Raw genomic sequence first — 16,360 nt, forward strand, 5'->3', positions numbered from 1 at the left:
TTTTCTTAATTCACTGTTGGGTTCCACTTAACTTTCATACCATCCAATTCAAATCTAACTAGTTTCTAATTTGCACATTTATGTGATACTTCAGAAAATGCATTGCTGAAAGCAAGTTATATTTACAGCAATCTCAAATCTACTAAATAAGTGGTATGTTGAAATAAATAGTCTAACAGAATTAGTTTTTGATTATTCCAACTTCAGATAATCATCACAAGGTGTTCAAGATTCTTGCAGACTGATCAGGTCATGATTTGTTCTACAACCTTTTTATGTCCTGTGTCAGGCTGACTGTTGTATAATTCCCTGGATCTTTTTTGTCTCCCTTTCTGAAAATAGTAAAAACATTTGCCTTCTTCCAATCATTTGGTATTTCATTCATTTTTTAGTATTTCTAAACTAGAATACATAAAGTTTAAATGAGACCATCGGAAAATTCCTTCTGTAGCACAAGAAGTAATTCTTCTGGCCTTGCAGTTTTAAATTCATTGAAAATAAATGTTCTTATAAATCTCAGTATTCAGTCTTTCCCTCCACAATTGCCCGGTGGAACAACGTCATCTTCTCAGAAAGAAAAAGCCAAAATATTGAGTTGTTGCTGTTGTTAGTTGCGAAGTTGTGTCCAACCCATTGCGACCCCATGGACAACGTTCCTCCAGGCCTTCCTGTCCTCTACCATCCCCCAGAGTCCATTTAAGCTCACACCTACTGCTTCAGTGACTCCATTCAGCCACCTCATTCTCTGTCGTCCCTTTCTTCTTTTTGCCCTCAATCGTTCCCAGCATTAGGCTCTTCTCCAGTGAGTCCTTCCTTCTCATTAAGTGGACAAAGTATTTGAGTTTCATCTTCAGATCTGGCCTTCTAAATAGCAGTCAGGGTTGATCTCCTCTAGGACTGACCGGTTTGATCACCTTGCAGTCCAAGGGACTTGCAGGAGTCTTCCCCAGCACCATAGTTCAAAGGCCTCAATTCTTTGGTGCTCAGCCTTTCTTATGGTCCAACTTTCACAGCCATACATTGCAACTGGGAAAACCATAGCCTTGACTATACACATTTTTGTTGGCAGGGTGATGTCTCTGCTTTTTAGTATGCTGTCTAGATTTGCCATAGCTTTCCTCCCTGGGAGCAAAGCTATGGCAATTTCTTGGCTGCAGTCCCCATGTGTGGTGATCTTGGAGCCCAGGAAAATAAAATATGTCACTACCTCCATTTCTTCCCCATCTATTTGCCAGGAATTGAGATGCCATGATCTTAGTTTTCTTAATGTTGAGTTTCAAGCTAACTTTTGCACTCTCCTCCTTCACCAGCATCAGAAGGCTCTTTAGTTCCTCTTCACTTTCTGCCATTAGAGTGGTATCATCTGCATATCTGAGGTTGTTGATATTTCTCCCGGCAATCTTAATTCCTACTTTTGATTCATCTAGCCCCGCTTTTCTCATGATGTGTTCTGCATATAAGTTAAACAGGCAGGGTGACAGTATACAGCCTTGCCGGACTCGTTTCCCAATTTTGAACCAATCAGTGGTTCCATGTCCAGTTCTTCTTGACCCATATATAGGTTTCTCAAGGGACAAATAAGATGGTCTGGTACTCCCATCTCTTTAAGAATTTGCCACAACTTGTTGTGATCCACACAATCAAACACTTTAGCATAGTCAATGAAGCAGAAGTAGATGTTTTTTCTGGAACTCCCTAGCTTTTTCCATGATCCAGCATAGTATATTTTGATTACACGTTAAAAATATAATACTGTTGTGGATTGATCTTTGGATATTTGAAGAAGTAGTTACATTTTAGAAACTAATTAAACATTGATTTGAACATCCCTTTATTGTACAAATCTACAAATTACAACTGACAATTCTAGGTGTGATTTAACTGTGATCTAGGGAGAACTTGGAAGAAATGTCACAGATAAGGATGATAAAATTTTAATTTATCTCTCTATTTAGGCTTAGAAGCCACTTCAATTGCAAAAAAGCTCCTATAAAGGCCGTCATAAAATATAACTGTTTTTATGTTTTGAACAACTTTGTATAACCACAGTGTGTGTGTGATATACTAATTGTGCTATTTATATGAGTATACTAGGCTACCCAATGACAATTGGACCATCATTAAATTTTAGGCTGACCATATATTACTTTTGCTCCAATGCTGGACAGGCCTGTGATCATTTAAGAAGTATATATATATATAATAAATATAAATATAATTGTAGTGGTAAATGAACTTCAGTAATAACTCAGTATTGTCTTTCTTAAACAGATAAACAGAAAGATCACATATGGGCAAAAAAGCACTGGAAGTGGGAGCCACTTCTGATTCCTGCCAGCTTCCCCATTGATTTTGCTTATGGGAAACTTGCACGGAGTGTTGTAAATCATCATGTGAAAAGGAGATTCTGCAATAGCCACAATTGGCTGCAAACTCCTGGTGAATTTTGTTAAAAGAAGAGGGTGAGAGAGAGAATTTAACTGATTAAAATTAATTCAAATCTCCTGGGCCAGATGGATTAAATCCCAAAGTACTGAAATTAATAGTAAAAGTGATTGCCTTCAGAAAATTGCAGGAGAGCAAATATCTTCAAATGGGAAAAGGATTAGGAGAAACCCAGACCAATCAGCTTGACATCTATGTTTGGAAGAAGTATTTGGAAGGATTTTCCAGCATCATGCCAGCAAATACTTGTATAGGCCTGCCTGAATTACAGGAACCAGAGTGAATTTGTCACAAACCACCTGTGTCAGACTTCATTCCACCCTTGATACCATGTTTCCCAGAAAAAATAAGCACCAGGTCTTATTTCTGGGGAATGTCTCACCAGATTACCTTAGGACCATCACAGCCACGCCTCCCATGCCCTGAAACCTGTCATGCCACTGCCCGACTTCTTCTGCAGCCATTTGTGGCCAGATGCTGCATGGCTCGTCGTGCTGGTGCCACACGAGGCTGCATGGGGTGTTGTGCTGTTGTACGTGTGACTGGTGGCACTGGTTGTCTGCCATGAGCAGCAGCAGCAGCACAATGTTCCATGTGATGGCCAGCTGTGAGTGACCACAAGCAGCTGCAGAAGAAGTCAGTGCAACAGGTGTCAGAGCATGGGAGGCCTGGCTGTGGTGGTCCTAAGGTAAGCTGGTTCAGGGAACGTGGGGCAGCTCCACCCCCACCCCTGCTGTAGCTTGATTTTTACCCCTGCACCTTGCCCCACCTCATATAACCAGATGGTGGGCAGGGCTTACCTAGGGTTTATTTTTGAGGTAAGCCTTATATTAGGCTCAGGCATAAAAATCGGGCTAGGGATTGTTTTCATTTCATTTCATTTTATTAGATTTGTATACCGCCCTACTCCCGAAGGACTCAGGGCGGTGAACAGCCATAAAATAAAACATATAAATACAAAATTTAAAATAGAGATAAAACAAATTAAATAAATTTGGCTGAACCATTTTAAAACCCCAGTAATTTAAAACCAAATTTAAAATTCCCATTTAAAAGAGGAAAAGTTTAGGTCAGGCCGGCTTGCTGGAATAGGAACGTCTTAAGCGTGCGACAGAAGGTACGCAGATCCGGAATCCTCCGTATCTCGGGGGGGAGCTCGTTCCAGATAGTAGGTGCCCCCACAGAGAAGGCTCTCCCCCTGGGGGCCGCCAGTCAACACTGTTTGGCCGACGGCACCCGGAGGAGCCCCTCTCTATGGGAGCGTACTGGTCGGTGGGAGGCTATTGGTGGTAGCAGGCGGTCCCGTAAATAGCCAGGTCCTAAGCCATGGAGCGCTCTGAAGGTGATGACCAAAACCTTGAAGCGCACTCGGAAGACCAGTGCAGCTCGCGCAGGAGAGGCGTTACATGGGAGCGCCACGTCGCTCCCATCACCACCTGCGCGGCCGCACTCTGCGCCAGTTGGAGCCTCCGAGTGCTCCTCAAGGGGAGCCCCATTTTTGGGGTAAGTTGTACTTTTGGGGAAACACAGTAACATAACAAACATAGTAGATCAGATAACTGAATCTCATTAAAGCCTCGGTGGAAGTACTTCATAATACATACCTGAATAAAATGATAGAATATAAACCTGCTTACATTCCTGTTAGTGGATTCATCATTAGTTGAATGACACACATTTAATGCACTTTCATTAATGGCACCACTTCAGAAGAAAGCATTGAGAGGCCTGTCATGGGGCTGTCTGTTCTGGGCCTAGTGCGTGATACATTCTTTCATCAATGAGCTGAATTTAATCAGGTTTATCAATGACATAAAGCTGGGAGAAGTTGTTGACATTTTATATGAGAAAAGGATCAAAAACATTTAGACAGGTTTGAGTTGAAACTGTTGAATTAAACTGACCAAGGAGTAATGTGAAGTTCTGCACCTTCATTAAAAAAAAATGGAAGGTAAAAATAAATGAAAAGGAAGATCTACTCTGTAGACAATTTAAATATGGCCAAGCAGTATGATGCAGTTGTTAAAGGCAAATGCTATCCTGCAGTGCATTTACAGGGTTGAAGAAGATGAAGAAAAAAAATTGTCCCATTCTTCTTTGCCTGGAGAGATCTCGTCCAGAGTACTGGGTCTAGCTCTGGGCAGTATAGTTCAAATTGGACAGTGACAAACTGGAATAACTCCAGAAATCAAGTTCTATGAGAAATGGTTAAAGGATTTGGGTATGCCTATGGGAAACATGGCTGAGGGAAAATATGGTAGCAATTTTCAAATATCTGAAAAGTTGTCAAGAGAAGGAAGTCTGGACTTATTTTCTATTTCCTCAGAGGATCAGAGAGAATCAACAGGTTCAAACAACAAGGAAGGAGGTTTTGACTAGCCTTCAAACAAACTTTTTGACTGTATAAACTGTCAGTCAGTGGAACTGGCCATCACATGAAATGGTAATTCTTCTTCACTAGAGGTATTTAAACAGAGGTTGGGCTGTCATTTATGAGAGAAATTCTATGTTGATCCTTCACTTTTTTTTTTATTTGATTTATATGCCGCCCTTCTCCGGAGACTCAGGGAGGCTTACAATGCGTTAAGCAATAGCCTTCATACTTTTTGTATATATTTATACAAAGTCAGCTTATTGCCCCACAATCTGGGTCCTCATTTTACCTACCTTTGAAAGGATGGAAGGCTGAGTCAACCTTGAGCCTGGTGAGATTTGAACTTGCAGTAATTGCAGGCAGCTGGTGTTAATAACAGTGCTTTAGTCTGCTGAGCCACCAGGGCTCCACTTAGTTGGAAGTTGTATTAAATGAAGTCTAAATCACTAAACTGACTCAGCTAGCTGTGCCTGATCACACTTGTAAGTGGATCATAAACTTTCTAATAGATAGAAACAGTAGTGCATTTCAAAAATTTTCGGTACCAGTTTGGTGGGTGTAGCTAGGTGAGGGGGCATGTGACTGAGTAGGCGTGGCTAACTTGACATCACTCACACCCACTCAGTCACATGACACTCCCCCACCTAGCCACACCCACAGGAAAAGGTAGGAAAAATTTTGGAATTTCCACCTATCTACCCTTGCCTTCCCTTTGCCAGTCACCCGCGTTTCCCCTCCTTTAGTGGCCCTGGCCCTATCCCTGCTTCCTCTCCCACCACCGCCTTTGTTTGGGCTGCTTACTTTCCATAGCAGCTGGTACAGAGTCCAGAAGGCAAGCTGACCGGAGTTTTTGGTGGCCCCCAGCCAGCCGTCGCTGCTGGAAAGCAGCTGGCAAAGAAGCTTCCTCTTTGAGAGCCACTTTGCGGCTGCAGCAGCTGGCCACAGGCTGCCAAAAAGTACCGGGGGTCACAGAAAAAGCTGCTGCCGTCGCCACCATGTTCACGCATGTGCATCCCATTGGACTTGCAAGGCAATGGGATGCGCGTGCACAAAGAACATGGTGGCGATGAACAAGGTGGCGATGAACATGGCGGGCATGGTGAGTTAGCGAGCGGCGACTGGGGGACCAGTTCGGGGGTGTGGCCAGCCGGCCTTTGCTACCGGTTCGGCGACCTTGACCAAATTTCCGCCAACGGTTTGCACGAACCAGTGCGAAACCGGCTGAATACCTGATTTAATCTTCTGTAAGCCATTCAGTCATTGACAATTAGGCAGCCTTAAAAATCAATTATGTAAAAATATATAATTCTTATCCTCCCGTGCCTATCTTATGAAGTGTGCCATTCTTTCTCAGAGAGAGTACTGCAGAGGTTTTTTTTTTTAAGATGATGACAACTTTCTTACCTTTCTGTCTCATCTCTGAAAGAGACAACATGTCTCTTCTTTGGCTCATTGTTTTAAAAATGTCAGTCTAGGAGTTTATTACAATTAGGAAACACAAAAATATCAAGTTAATGATGACTTAAGTGCTATTGAATTTACAGGGCAAATAAATTAGGCACGATAAATTGTATGTTTCAAGGGAATAGCATTCTCACTGGTTTTAGGCTTTTCATTAATTCCTGTATGTTACAGATTTTGTATTTTGCATTCTTTCTCTTTGCATCTGTGACTTTAGGTTAAGCTCTCTGAACATTCAAAATAAATTAAAGACTTTGGGAAATTGAAACCCAAACTACTGGAACCATGGAGAGATGGGACAGGAAACACTGGATAGTTCAATGAAAAAAAAATCCCAGTGACAAAGTAAAAAAAGGTAAAATCTATTTGAGCATTGTTAGCCAAAAACAACAACAACGACAACCCACACCTGAAAACAGTACTGTCAATATTACAATGTACTGCTATAAGTCAATACTGTGACAACTCCACACTATGGAAAGTTATGTGCATCACACCCTAAAAGAATATTGTAGAGCTGAGAAGCTGCAGAAGAAAGCATCCAAAACAATTAAAGACTTGGTGAAAAGGTTACAATGATTGGTCTTTTTTAATTTTGAAAAAAGCTGAGCAAAGAAACTTATGATTGCTGTTGCTCATTGTCTTCTAACTTTTTATGACTCAATGGACATTACTTTGACTGGAAGTTCTGTTAATAACTGCCTTTTGAGTTCTTGTAACCACAGTGATAGCATCTAGCCACCTTGCCTTCTGGCAGCTTTTTTGCCATTGTTGTTGCATTGGGTTATTAATTTATTGATTTACTTTAGAAGCTGCCCATCTACAAAATCACTCACAATGGCCTACACTTCATTTTTAAAAAAAAAGTAAAGAAGAACTTAACCATCCAGGCAGACTAACTTAACCATCCAGGCAGACTAACTTAACTAATCACCCAGATGTCTACAAACATTATCCCAAATCCCAGAAGAATAGCCAGACATGTAGAACATCATAAGAGTGGAAGCTAAACAAATCTCTAACATTTTTTCAAGCAACAGGGTCTTCTCCAGTGACACTTGCCTTTGTGTTGTGTGTTCAAAATACTTAATATTATATTATTATTTTCCAGAACAGCCAATCAGCTGCCAGTAGGAGCACCCAAGCCAGATATGAGGTCAATCATACCCTCCCTTCGTGTTTTCCAAGCATTTGCTATCAAGTGGCTTGTACCTGCCATTACAGGGACAATCTGTAGCAATTCTGATTAGTCATCAGTAGCTCTATTGATACTCTTGTCTAATTTACTTAAAACTCAGCCAGCTTCATGGCTATCAACATATTTTTAGATAGTTAATCTCATATTTTAATTATACATTGTGTGAAGAAATACCTCCTTTTTTCTCTCCTGAATTAACTGTCCTTTAGCTTAATTGGGCCCTTTATATCTAATTTTAGATATTTGAGAAAGGAATGGAAAAAAAATATTCCTTGGTATTCTCAGCATCCAAAATATTTTAGATACCTCTATCATTCCATGGAGATAGTAACTATATCTATGAAATAAGCAGACACTACTTAGGAAATATGACAGATCTAGATGAAATATTAAAACACAGAGACATTGCACTAAAAAGGATACATATTGCCCAATACATTATTTTCCCAGTAGTAATATATGGCTCTGAAAGCTGGATCATCAGCAAGACTGAACAAAGAAAAAAAAAGAGATCTTTGAGCTGAGGTGCTATGGAAAATTGTTGAGAAAATTTTGGACTGATGGAGCAATCAATCTTTTAATATTACATGAAACCAGATTATGAATATTAAGATAAAACTTATTTGGAGTAAAAAAAAACCTATAATAGTTTCTGATTCAAATGCTCCAGAAAACTCGTATTTCTAAATTGAAGAATTTGTAATATAGTATGAATTATTCCAACTGGTGTTATTTCTTTAAAAATCACCCAAGAAATCATTTCCTTATCAAAATTATAAAAATAGGCCAAGAAGTCATTTGAAGAAAGGTAATATTATGGTACATGACAAATCATCAAAAACAATATAAATATAGTTGATCCATAATAAAAATATGATGGAATGGAGAAAATAAATAGGATCTAGTCATGTCTATAAAAAATTATATGTGTGTAGATGTCTTGGTATAATTGTCGAGGGTAATAATTCTAATTCCTTAAAATAATTTGTATTGATGATACAGTAATACCCAATGACCAGAAATGAGAAAAGTTGTAATAGTAAAACAACTTCAGTTACATGGTTTGGAAAATTACCTCTGAATTTCAACTTCTGGGAAATGTGAGCAAGAGATACTTACTGTACTAATGCTTTCTTTATCAGGAGACATCTGGAGATTATCACAAAAACAGAAGAAAACTAGAAAGGGTTTTGGTCTAATCCAGCAGGTCTTTTATGTTTATGTATATCAGACAAGAGACAAAAATAACAAGAAAAGACTACTAATTTTTGTGGCTAGATGAGTGCATGGGTGCCTAAGACTCAGACTCCAAAGGAATAACTGCATGCATGCCTTCAGAAATGAGCAGGACCAAGAAAGCAAACTTAGCAGATGGTACAGATCCCAGATGCGTATACTTTCCATTAGAAATCCTATATAAACATAACTGCTATTACACTAACTGAACCTATTCACATACCAGAGTTTATCCTAATCAGACAGATTAAGAGAACAGTCTAAAGCACTAAATGTTGGAATATGGCAACAAGGTAATGGAAGAAATAAACTAGCCTGATGCTTTCTAATGTAGGGGTGAACACTGTCTTGTTGTCAATGTAGAAAAAAAATATTCAATTGTTGTTCAATTAATTTTTGAAGGTAGAAGCAAATCTTTTGTTTTTTAAAACCAGCAGTAAATATTTTTGATCCATCTTATTACAGCTCATGTATTATTATTTCCTTGTGTGTGATTTGATCAATACAACCTTGAATAATAACCTCACACCATATAAACCAGAATCTTTCCATTTACTTGATTATTTTAGTCTATAGACTAATGCGGTTAGTAATGACAGAACTCATGACCTCAATATGAAATAGCTCTAATTAATAAGAAATTCCTGTTTGGGAAGGAAATATGTACTTTTTATAGGTAGTAAAAAGCTTGTAGATGGGTTGGGATCTGCCAGGATTTTTAATATAATCTACTTTTTAGGAAAATATACAAGGGCAGCCTTGTATCTGACTAACTGATAGACATGAGAATAACAGTAGTAAACAAGCCATAAGAAAAAACATAATGCATTATTAATAATACACTTTAAAACAAATCAGATAGAATGTGACATAACAATGCAAAGTTAACCAAGCAAGCATAACATGGACAGAGAAGATGAGGAAATGTTTTTTTTTAAATGTAAAAGTTACACAGAGGGAAAAAAACCAGAAAATTCAGTCTACAAAGTTGTGAAATATTGGGCATTGGTTCACATGTAGACATTACCGATATAAAATGTGCAATTTGTCTTAGTTAGACTGAACAGTACTATGATCTTACATCATTTATCATATTATGATAAACTTCACAGAAGAGTGGTCTAATAATTATTTTAAGAGAGCCAAGAAGCAAAATAGATGACTGGGTTTGAGTATCATGTAAGCCTCAAATTAGAGTACTATCAGCAGTGGAAACTAGGTATTGACGTGCTGCATTAAATCAATATAGAAAAAGTACAATATGTGTTAAGCTTTGTTAATGTTGTTGTTATTGTGTTTATTGTTGTTGCTGCTCTACTGGTTTTCTTCCCAACAGGAGGTAAATGGATGACAGTCAGTGCAAGCAAAGGTATCAGAAAGCAGCTAAACAGCTACGTTTCTTTGTAGTTACTATGTTCCTGGGATCTGATTCCAAAGTGAGCTAAACTTAGAAGAAGCTGTTCTTTACTCAGTGTGTCAGGGAATATATTACTATAAGTCTGTTGTTTATACCTATGCTACTATAGTATACTCATACCATACAATATATGCTATTATTTAGAAATTCTATCCATGTGGCCTTTCAGCTGTAATCAGCTTAATCACCTGAGCTAGTTTCAGATAGGTCATGCTATTATCCACAAATTTTATTTAACTACATCTATATATCAAACCTTTAAAGATTCTTTAACTATACTGGATAGAACTCCACCTCTTCTCCAATCTTTTCTAAAGTGGAATTTGTTCTGTTCCACTGTCTTAAAAAAGTGTGAATGAGGAGCAGAATATTTAGAATGTAAAATCTTGGCATATGGCTCAATCCAATGGTCCCTGTTGTCCAGAATTTAATTGTAGAGTGAACCAGCCAAGATACTACAGGACTTTTCTCAAGATAGTGCCATATAGCATCTGTCCCAAGGAATTAATCTTCCTTCCAGACAGAAAATTCAGACCTTACTGATATAATCCTAAAACTTGAAAACTTGAAAGCGGCACATACTAACTCATCCAAAGGCACTAGACTAAAGCATGCTGGCAGGAGTTGAAGTCCACTTGTCTTAAAGTTGCCTCAGTTGGACACCTCTGCCCTAGAGGGACCCATTACTGTTCAAGTGAGGATGCAAACAAGAGAAGATTACCTGTTGCTAAATTAAAAGATTCCCAGCATCCCTCATTACTGCCTTTTGAGAATTGTAGTTATGAGGCTACCATGCCTTCTCCTTATTTACACAATGGTTTGTAAGATGTCAAATTGTGCTAGTGTAGGAGAGCCAATTTTTTTTTTATCCCATACTCCTCTCATGAGGCATTTATATTTAGTTTGTAAGCTTGGTGGCAACTTTTTCCTTTTCTGCCTTTTAATTGATGCAAGGTACTTAGGAGGAGAATATTCATTAACATACCATAAGTAAATAGATACATAAATATTTAATTTCTTAACAGTTTAGGAACTAGGGATCTCCTACAGAACATTAGCATTACTTTTGCAGATCCTTTGATGAACCTGATTAGAGGACAGGGCTTTTTTCACTTCCCCTGCTTCTACTGTGTAATGTTTTCCTTGGAAACTCCTGATCAAATTTTAGAGATTTTTTATCATTCCTTGTTTAGTTTAGTTTTTTTTAAAAAAATAATGCAAGCTGCTACAGTATCTCTTTATGGATCTGTCAGTTTTAAAGTAGAAAGAATGTTGATGCATTTTATTTTACAAGAGACAAAATTGAATTGGAAGCCATTTTCTAAATATATTGAACTGTCTTTCTACATCTGAATTAGGGATCAAAAAGGTAGGGCAGGAGCACAGGCCTTGGACTGACCAATCAAAAATTAACACTTGGACAATTGATTAAGATGACATACAAGTTACAATGACCGTACTGTATTTCTTCTGAAATTTTTACTTGCCTTTATAAAGTACGGTATTACTCTGATACAGTATATAAGCAGCCACTCTGCTTGAAGCAAGAATAGTCTGAGATTCATGTCCCTAAGAAATCTTTCTACCTCATGCTATGAATGAGGTCAGATTGTAGTTTAAAGGTGCTCTTCTTTGACTCCCAATTGTAATTCTGAGCCCTTGAGTTATAAAGCAACTGGGAGAAGGGCCTTCTGGCATGAGGAAACCAAACATTGTCCTTTATCTTTTCCTTTTCCTGAAAATTATTCTGCTTCCTCCTATCTCTTACTTCCAAAATTTAAAAGCTGCAGTTCTAGGCTAGTTGTTAAAATGCATATAGGATGTAATTTCCTGAACCAGCATTCCAGGGAATTAAAACTATGAGGGGCTCACATAGATCAGTTCCTTCTCTCTTCCAAAATACTTTCTGTTGAAATTTCTCTACAATGAACTTTTATTCTCCCAGGTTTTACTGATCATTCAGGATATTCCAAAAACAATGAAGCATATATTCATATTAATTTGCTTTGCTTTGCCTTATTGATTTATGATTGGAGACCAAATTAATATTAAGATGTTGTTTGGGATACATGTTGTTAACTTCCAAATCTATGCACTGTATTTCTACAGACCTAGATAAGTACAGTCTCCTACAGTCTTAGTTCAAGACTTACTCCTGTGATAATGTGGACATATCTTTGTAGATTGTTGGGGAAAATATGGAGATGGTTTGGCATTTCCTTTTCTGAGGATGTTTTCTCAGGCTCCCAGTCCTAGGATTTACTGCTGGTCAATCATCCAAACATTAACCAGATCCAATTCTGCTTAGCTGTTCGAGAGCAGTCCAAGTTTTTGCAATGCACTTCTTTATTTACAAATGGATGGCAAGAGACCACTAAGGTTTTGCTTTAGGGAGGTCTTACGCTATCTCTGAATACGTAGGGTACAACTGTTACTGGCATAGCTAAGAATAAAACGGGTGACACTGTCATAGTGCAATGAGAACATGAACAATGAGAGATAGTACTAAAGTATTCCCTTCTGCAGCCTAAATGAAAACTAATGACTTTCTCTGGGACCATAATATGTGGTTCTAGAAATGTGAGCAAGGTTTTACGCACTGAATATTCACACTCTGTCTTGTAGAAATTAATTTAAGGGGAGACAGATCTTGTAAAAAAAAATTAAATTTACTCTGTCTTTCAATCCATGACATTGATCAATTACTAGAACAAGGGAAAAAAGCAATTAAAGGGCTAATACTTCCTTAATTCAGCAATCCAGTCACTTAATAAAAAGAGTCCCATCAGATTATTAGGTAAACAAAATTTTAATAAAAGTTTTATTAAACCCTCACTTATAAATATAATCAGGCAAGAGGGCTCTGATAGGTTAGAAAACAATTTTGTTGAGTCTCATGTGAAAATGAAGATATATCTCTGGTATAAGAGAAATAGTCTGGTTCACAAGACCTTGAGCAGATCTTTTAACCACATATGCCTCAGTTTTAATATCCATATGAATAGCCTTTATTGTGGTCACTGACCAACATAATTTTAGAACTAAAACTATAGATCCCAAATAAACATTCAGAAAGACTTTCTATAAAATGGCATCAAATAAAGGCACATGCTAATAAAAAAACAATACATCTTAAAAAACTGCTTGTTGATGCTGCATTATTCAAATGAAGGTATGTGATATTCTCTTCTAAGCTTCTGAGCCATGTTTCATGTTTTTCCCCCCATCTGCTTTTGAGAAAGAGGAAGCATTTGATGGCAGATAACAAAGAGAGAGAGAGAGAGAGAGAGATTAAAAACTAATTTAAGAGCTGACAGAAATAGAAGAAAAACTGTTATTTTGGGATTAAAGTAACATTTCTACATCATTCCAGCAGATACAAAAGCAAGGAACAAATACTTTGCATTCTTTTAAAGAACCTGTATTGTACCATTTTTTTAAAAAAAGGCATAAATTTTGAAAAACAGGTGATGCCTCCATATAGATAGGTCAACCTTTTTTCCTCAAGCAGATAACTAAAGGTTTGGGCTGAGTAAATCTTATTAGCCTTTTTTTCACCTTATCTTTTCTCACAAGAGGCTAGCAGAAGATTCATCTACCTTGATGTTCCAAGAGGAATGCCAAAATAATCCCATTGCACAAAAGCCTATTTCCCAGCCAGTAGGATGGCTGATCTGTATTGAAATAGTTTATTTTATCTCGCTTATGAATTCAGCTACTGCAGGGGAACTGAGGATAGCACCAGTGATTCATCTGGCTTTTTGTGGCTCTTTGTCAGAAACAGATCCTGTTTTCTACATCACGACAAGTGCAATAATTATACAATAATTATATATAATACTATTATTTGGAATGACTAACTTTCCTTCCTGCTTTTGGTATGATAATAGACACAATCCAAAGAAGAGGAATTCTCCAGGAAGCCAAGCTCTTCACTACACAAGTATTTAAACGAGCAAATATTTGTACTCCAAAAAACAAGACAATGCCACTAGGCATTGACATAACACAACATAATATCTTCTTTATAAAAGGCATTTATAAAAACTCAGGTTTAAAATATAAAATAGTCCTGAATCTAAAACAACGTTCCCTAATCTGGCATCCTGCAAGAACAACTCCCTAAATTCTCAACCAAAATGACTTTGCTGGGTAAAATTGCTGGCTGCTCTACCATAACGCATTTGGATGGCAACAAGTTGGGAAAAGCTACTCTGAAAGAACAATAACAGAGAAAAGAAAAAGAAGAAAGAAGAAGAGGAAGAAAGAAGGCAAAGGAGGTGGGATAAATAGAAAAAAGATACATAACCATGTCAATTTTGTTATTTACATTGGGGTTATATCAGTTAAGTGCTAGGAGGAAGATAAGTATGAGGAACCCTTTTGGCTAGAGAACAGATTTGCAATTGGGAGAGCTAGTTGTGAATGAAGAAGACTGCCGGGAGATAAGGCAAGCTCATTCAAAATTTGGCTGTCACAAAACTACATTTACCAGAAGGCAAGTCTGTGGTGGTGCTTCCCATGTCCCCACCTCCCCAAACCTTCCAGGATGCGCTCCAAAACCCCACCATTTTACCTTTCTCTTTTTGTGGGTTGTTAGTGGTTAGAGACACCAAGCTAGAAATCAGGAGATTGTGAGTTCTAGTCTCACCTTAAGCACCAAGCCAGCTGAGTCACTTTGGATCAGTTACTTTCTTTCAACCCTAGGAAGAAGGCAATGGCAAACCCATTTTTGAAAAAAAAAAAAAAACTTGCCAAGGAAACTACTCCAGTCAGTTGCAAAGAATTAAAACTGATCTAAAGGCACAAAGTTGGATACATTGAAAACAAAGGTGGGATAAAAGCCACCATCTTTGTTTTTTGTGAATGTCTATGAGGCCATGTGGACCCACATGTGTTCTTATACATCTTTCTAGAGTCTAGCTTCTAGAAATCAGTGCTTTGCTTTGCCATATGCCATCTTTTCACTTACTGTACTTTTCGGAGTATAAGACGCACTTTTTTCCCCCTAAAGGAGGCAGAAAATTTGGGTGTGTCTTATACTCTGAATGTTGCTTTTTTGAAGCTTTTTTTCAGCCCTAACGAGACGCTAGTGAATGAAGCGCTCTCCGTGCTTTGCCTGCTCCCTCCGACTCTCAGCTGTGCTTTAGAAGTTTTTTTTCAGACCTAACAAGGTGCTAGCAAGTGAAATGATCTCCATGCTTTGCCGGCTTTTCTCATTGCTGCTCCCTCTCAGCTGTGCTTTAGAAGCTGTTTTTCAGCCCTAACGAGGCGCTAGAGAGTGAAGCAATCTTCTGAGCTTCACCTGCTTTTCTCATTGCTTCTCTCTCCAAAGATCAGCTGTGCTTTAGAAGCTTTTTTTTTATCCCCAAGCAGGGCATAAAAAGCATGCACGCACACTCAAAACCAGCAAACTAATGTGCTGAAGCTGACCAGACTAAGGACGCTAGCCAGATGAATACCTGGTAGGCAGATTTTTTTTCCTATTTTCCTCCCCAAAAACTAAACTGTATCTTATACTCTGGTGCATCTTATACTCCGAAAAATATGGTATTTATTTTTTTTATGATCTGAAAGGAATTCAAATGAGGTGCAGCTGAACAGGTACCAAGAGAAATATGAGAAATATCCATTGCCTACTTTGAAATAACAGGTTGATCCAATGTTATCTCTCTGCTTGATATCGGGTTATCAAGATGGATGAAAATCAGTGCAAAATAATAAAAATATATATTTTTCAAATACTGGACATTGATAAGGCTTTGTGTACAGCTAAATAAAATATTTACTCCAAATGTTAATATGTAGCAAATCAACACAATTCTTAAAATAATGAGTCAAAAAGTCACGAAAAGGATTAAAATCTCATTGACCACTACTAACGGTATACAGGTAGTCCTCCACTTACAATTATAATTGACCCCTCCATTTCTGTTGTTAAGTGAGACATTTGTTAAGGAGTTTTGCCCCATTTTATGACTTTTCTTGCCACAGTTGTTAAGTGAAATCACTGCAGTTGATAAGTTAGTAACCTGGTTGTTAAATGAATATAGCTTCTCCATTGACTTTGCTTGTCAGAAGGTCATGAAAGGTGGTCACGTGACCTTGGGACGCAGCAAGGGTCATAAGTATGAATTCATAAGAATGAAAACTAGTTGCCAAGCATCTGCATTTTGATCACATGATCATGTGGAAGCTACAAAGGTTGTAAGTGTGAAAAGTTGTCATA

At 37.9% G+C, this 16,360-nt stretch overlaps 1 protein-coding gene across 1 annotated transcript in view; it reads right to left on the reverse strand.

Moving 5' to 3' along the window:
• Positions 1–16,360, reverse strand: part of ALK (ALK receptor tyrosine kinase) — a 641,419-nt gene that overhangs the window by 452,016 nt on the left and 173,043 nt on the right. The window lies entirely within an intron of this gene.

Source organism: Pantherophis guttatus, chromosome 1 (assembly GCF_059756535.1).
Source record: "Pantherophis guttatus breed Tessera chromosome 1, ASM5975653v1, whole genome shotgun sequence".
In the NCBI taxonomy this organism is placed as follows: domain Eukaryota; kingdom Metazoa; phylum Chordata; class Lepidosauria; order Squamata; family Colubridae; genus Pantherophis; species Pantherophis guttatus.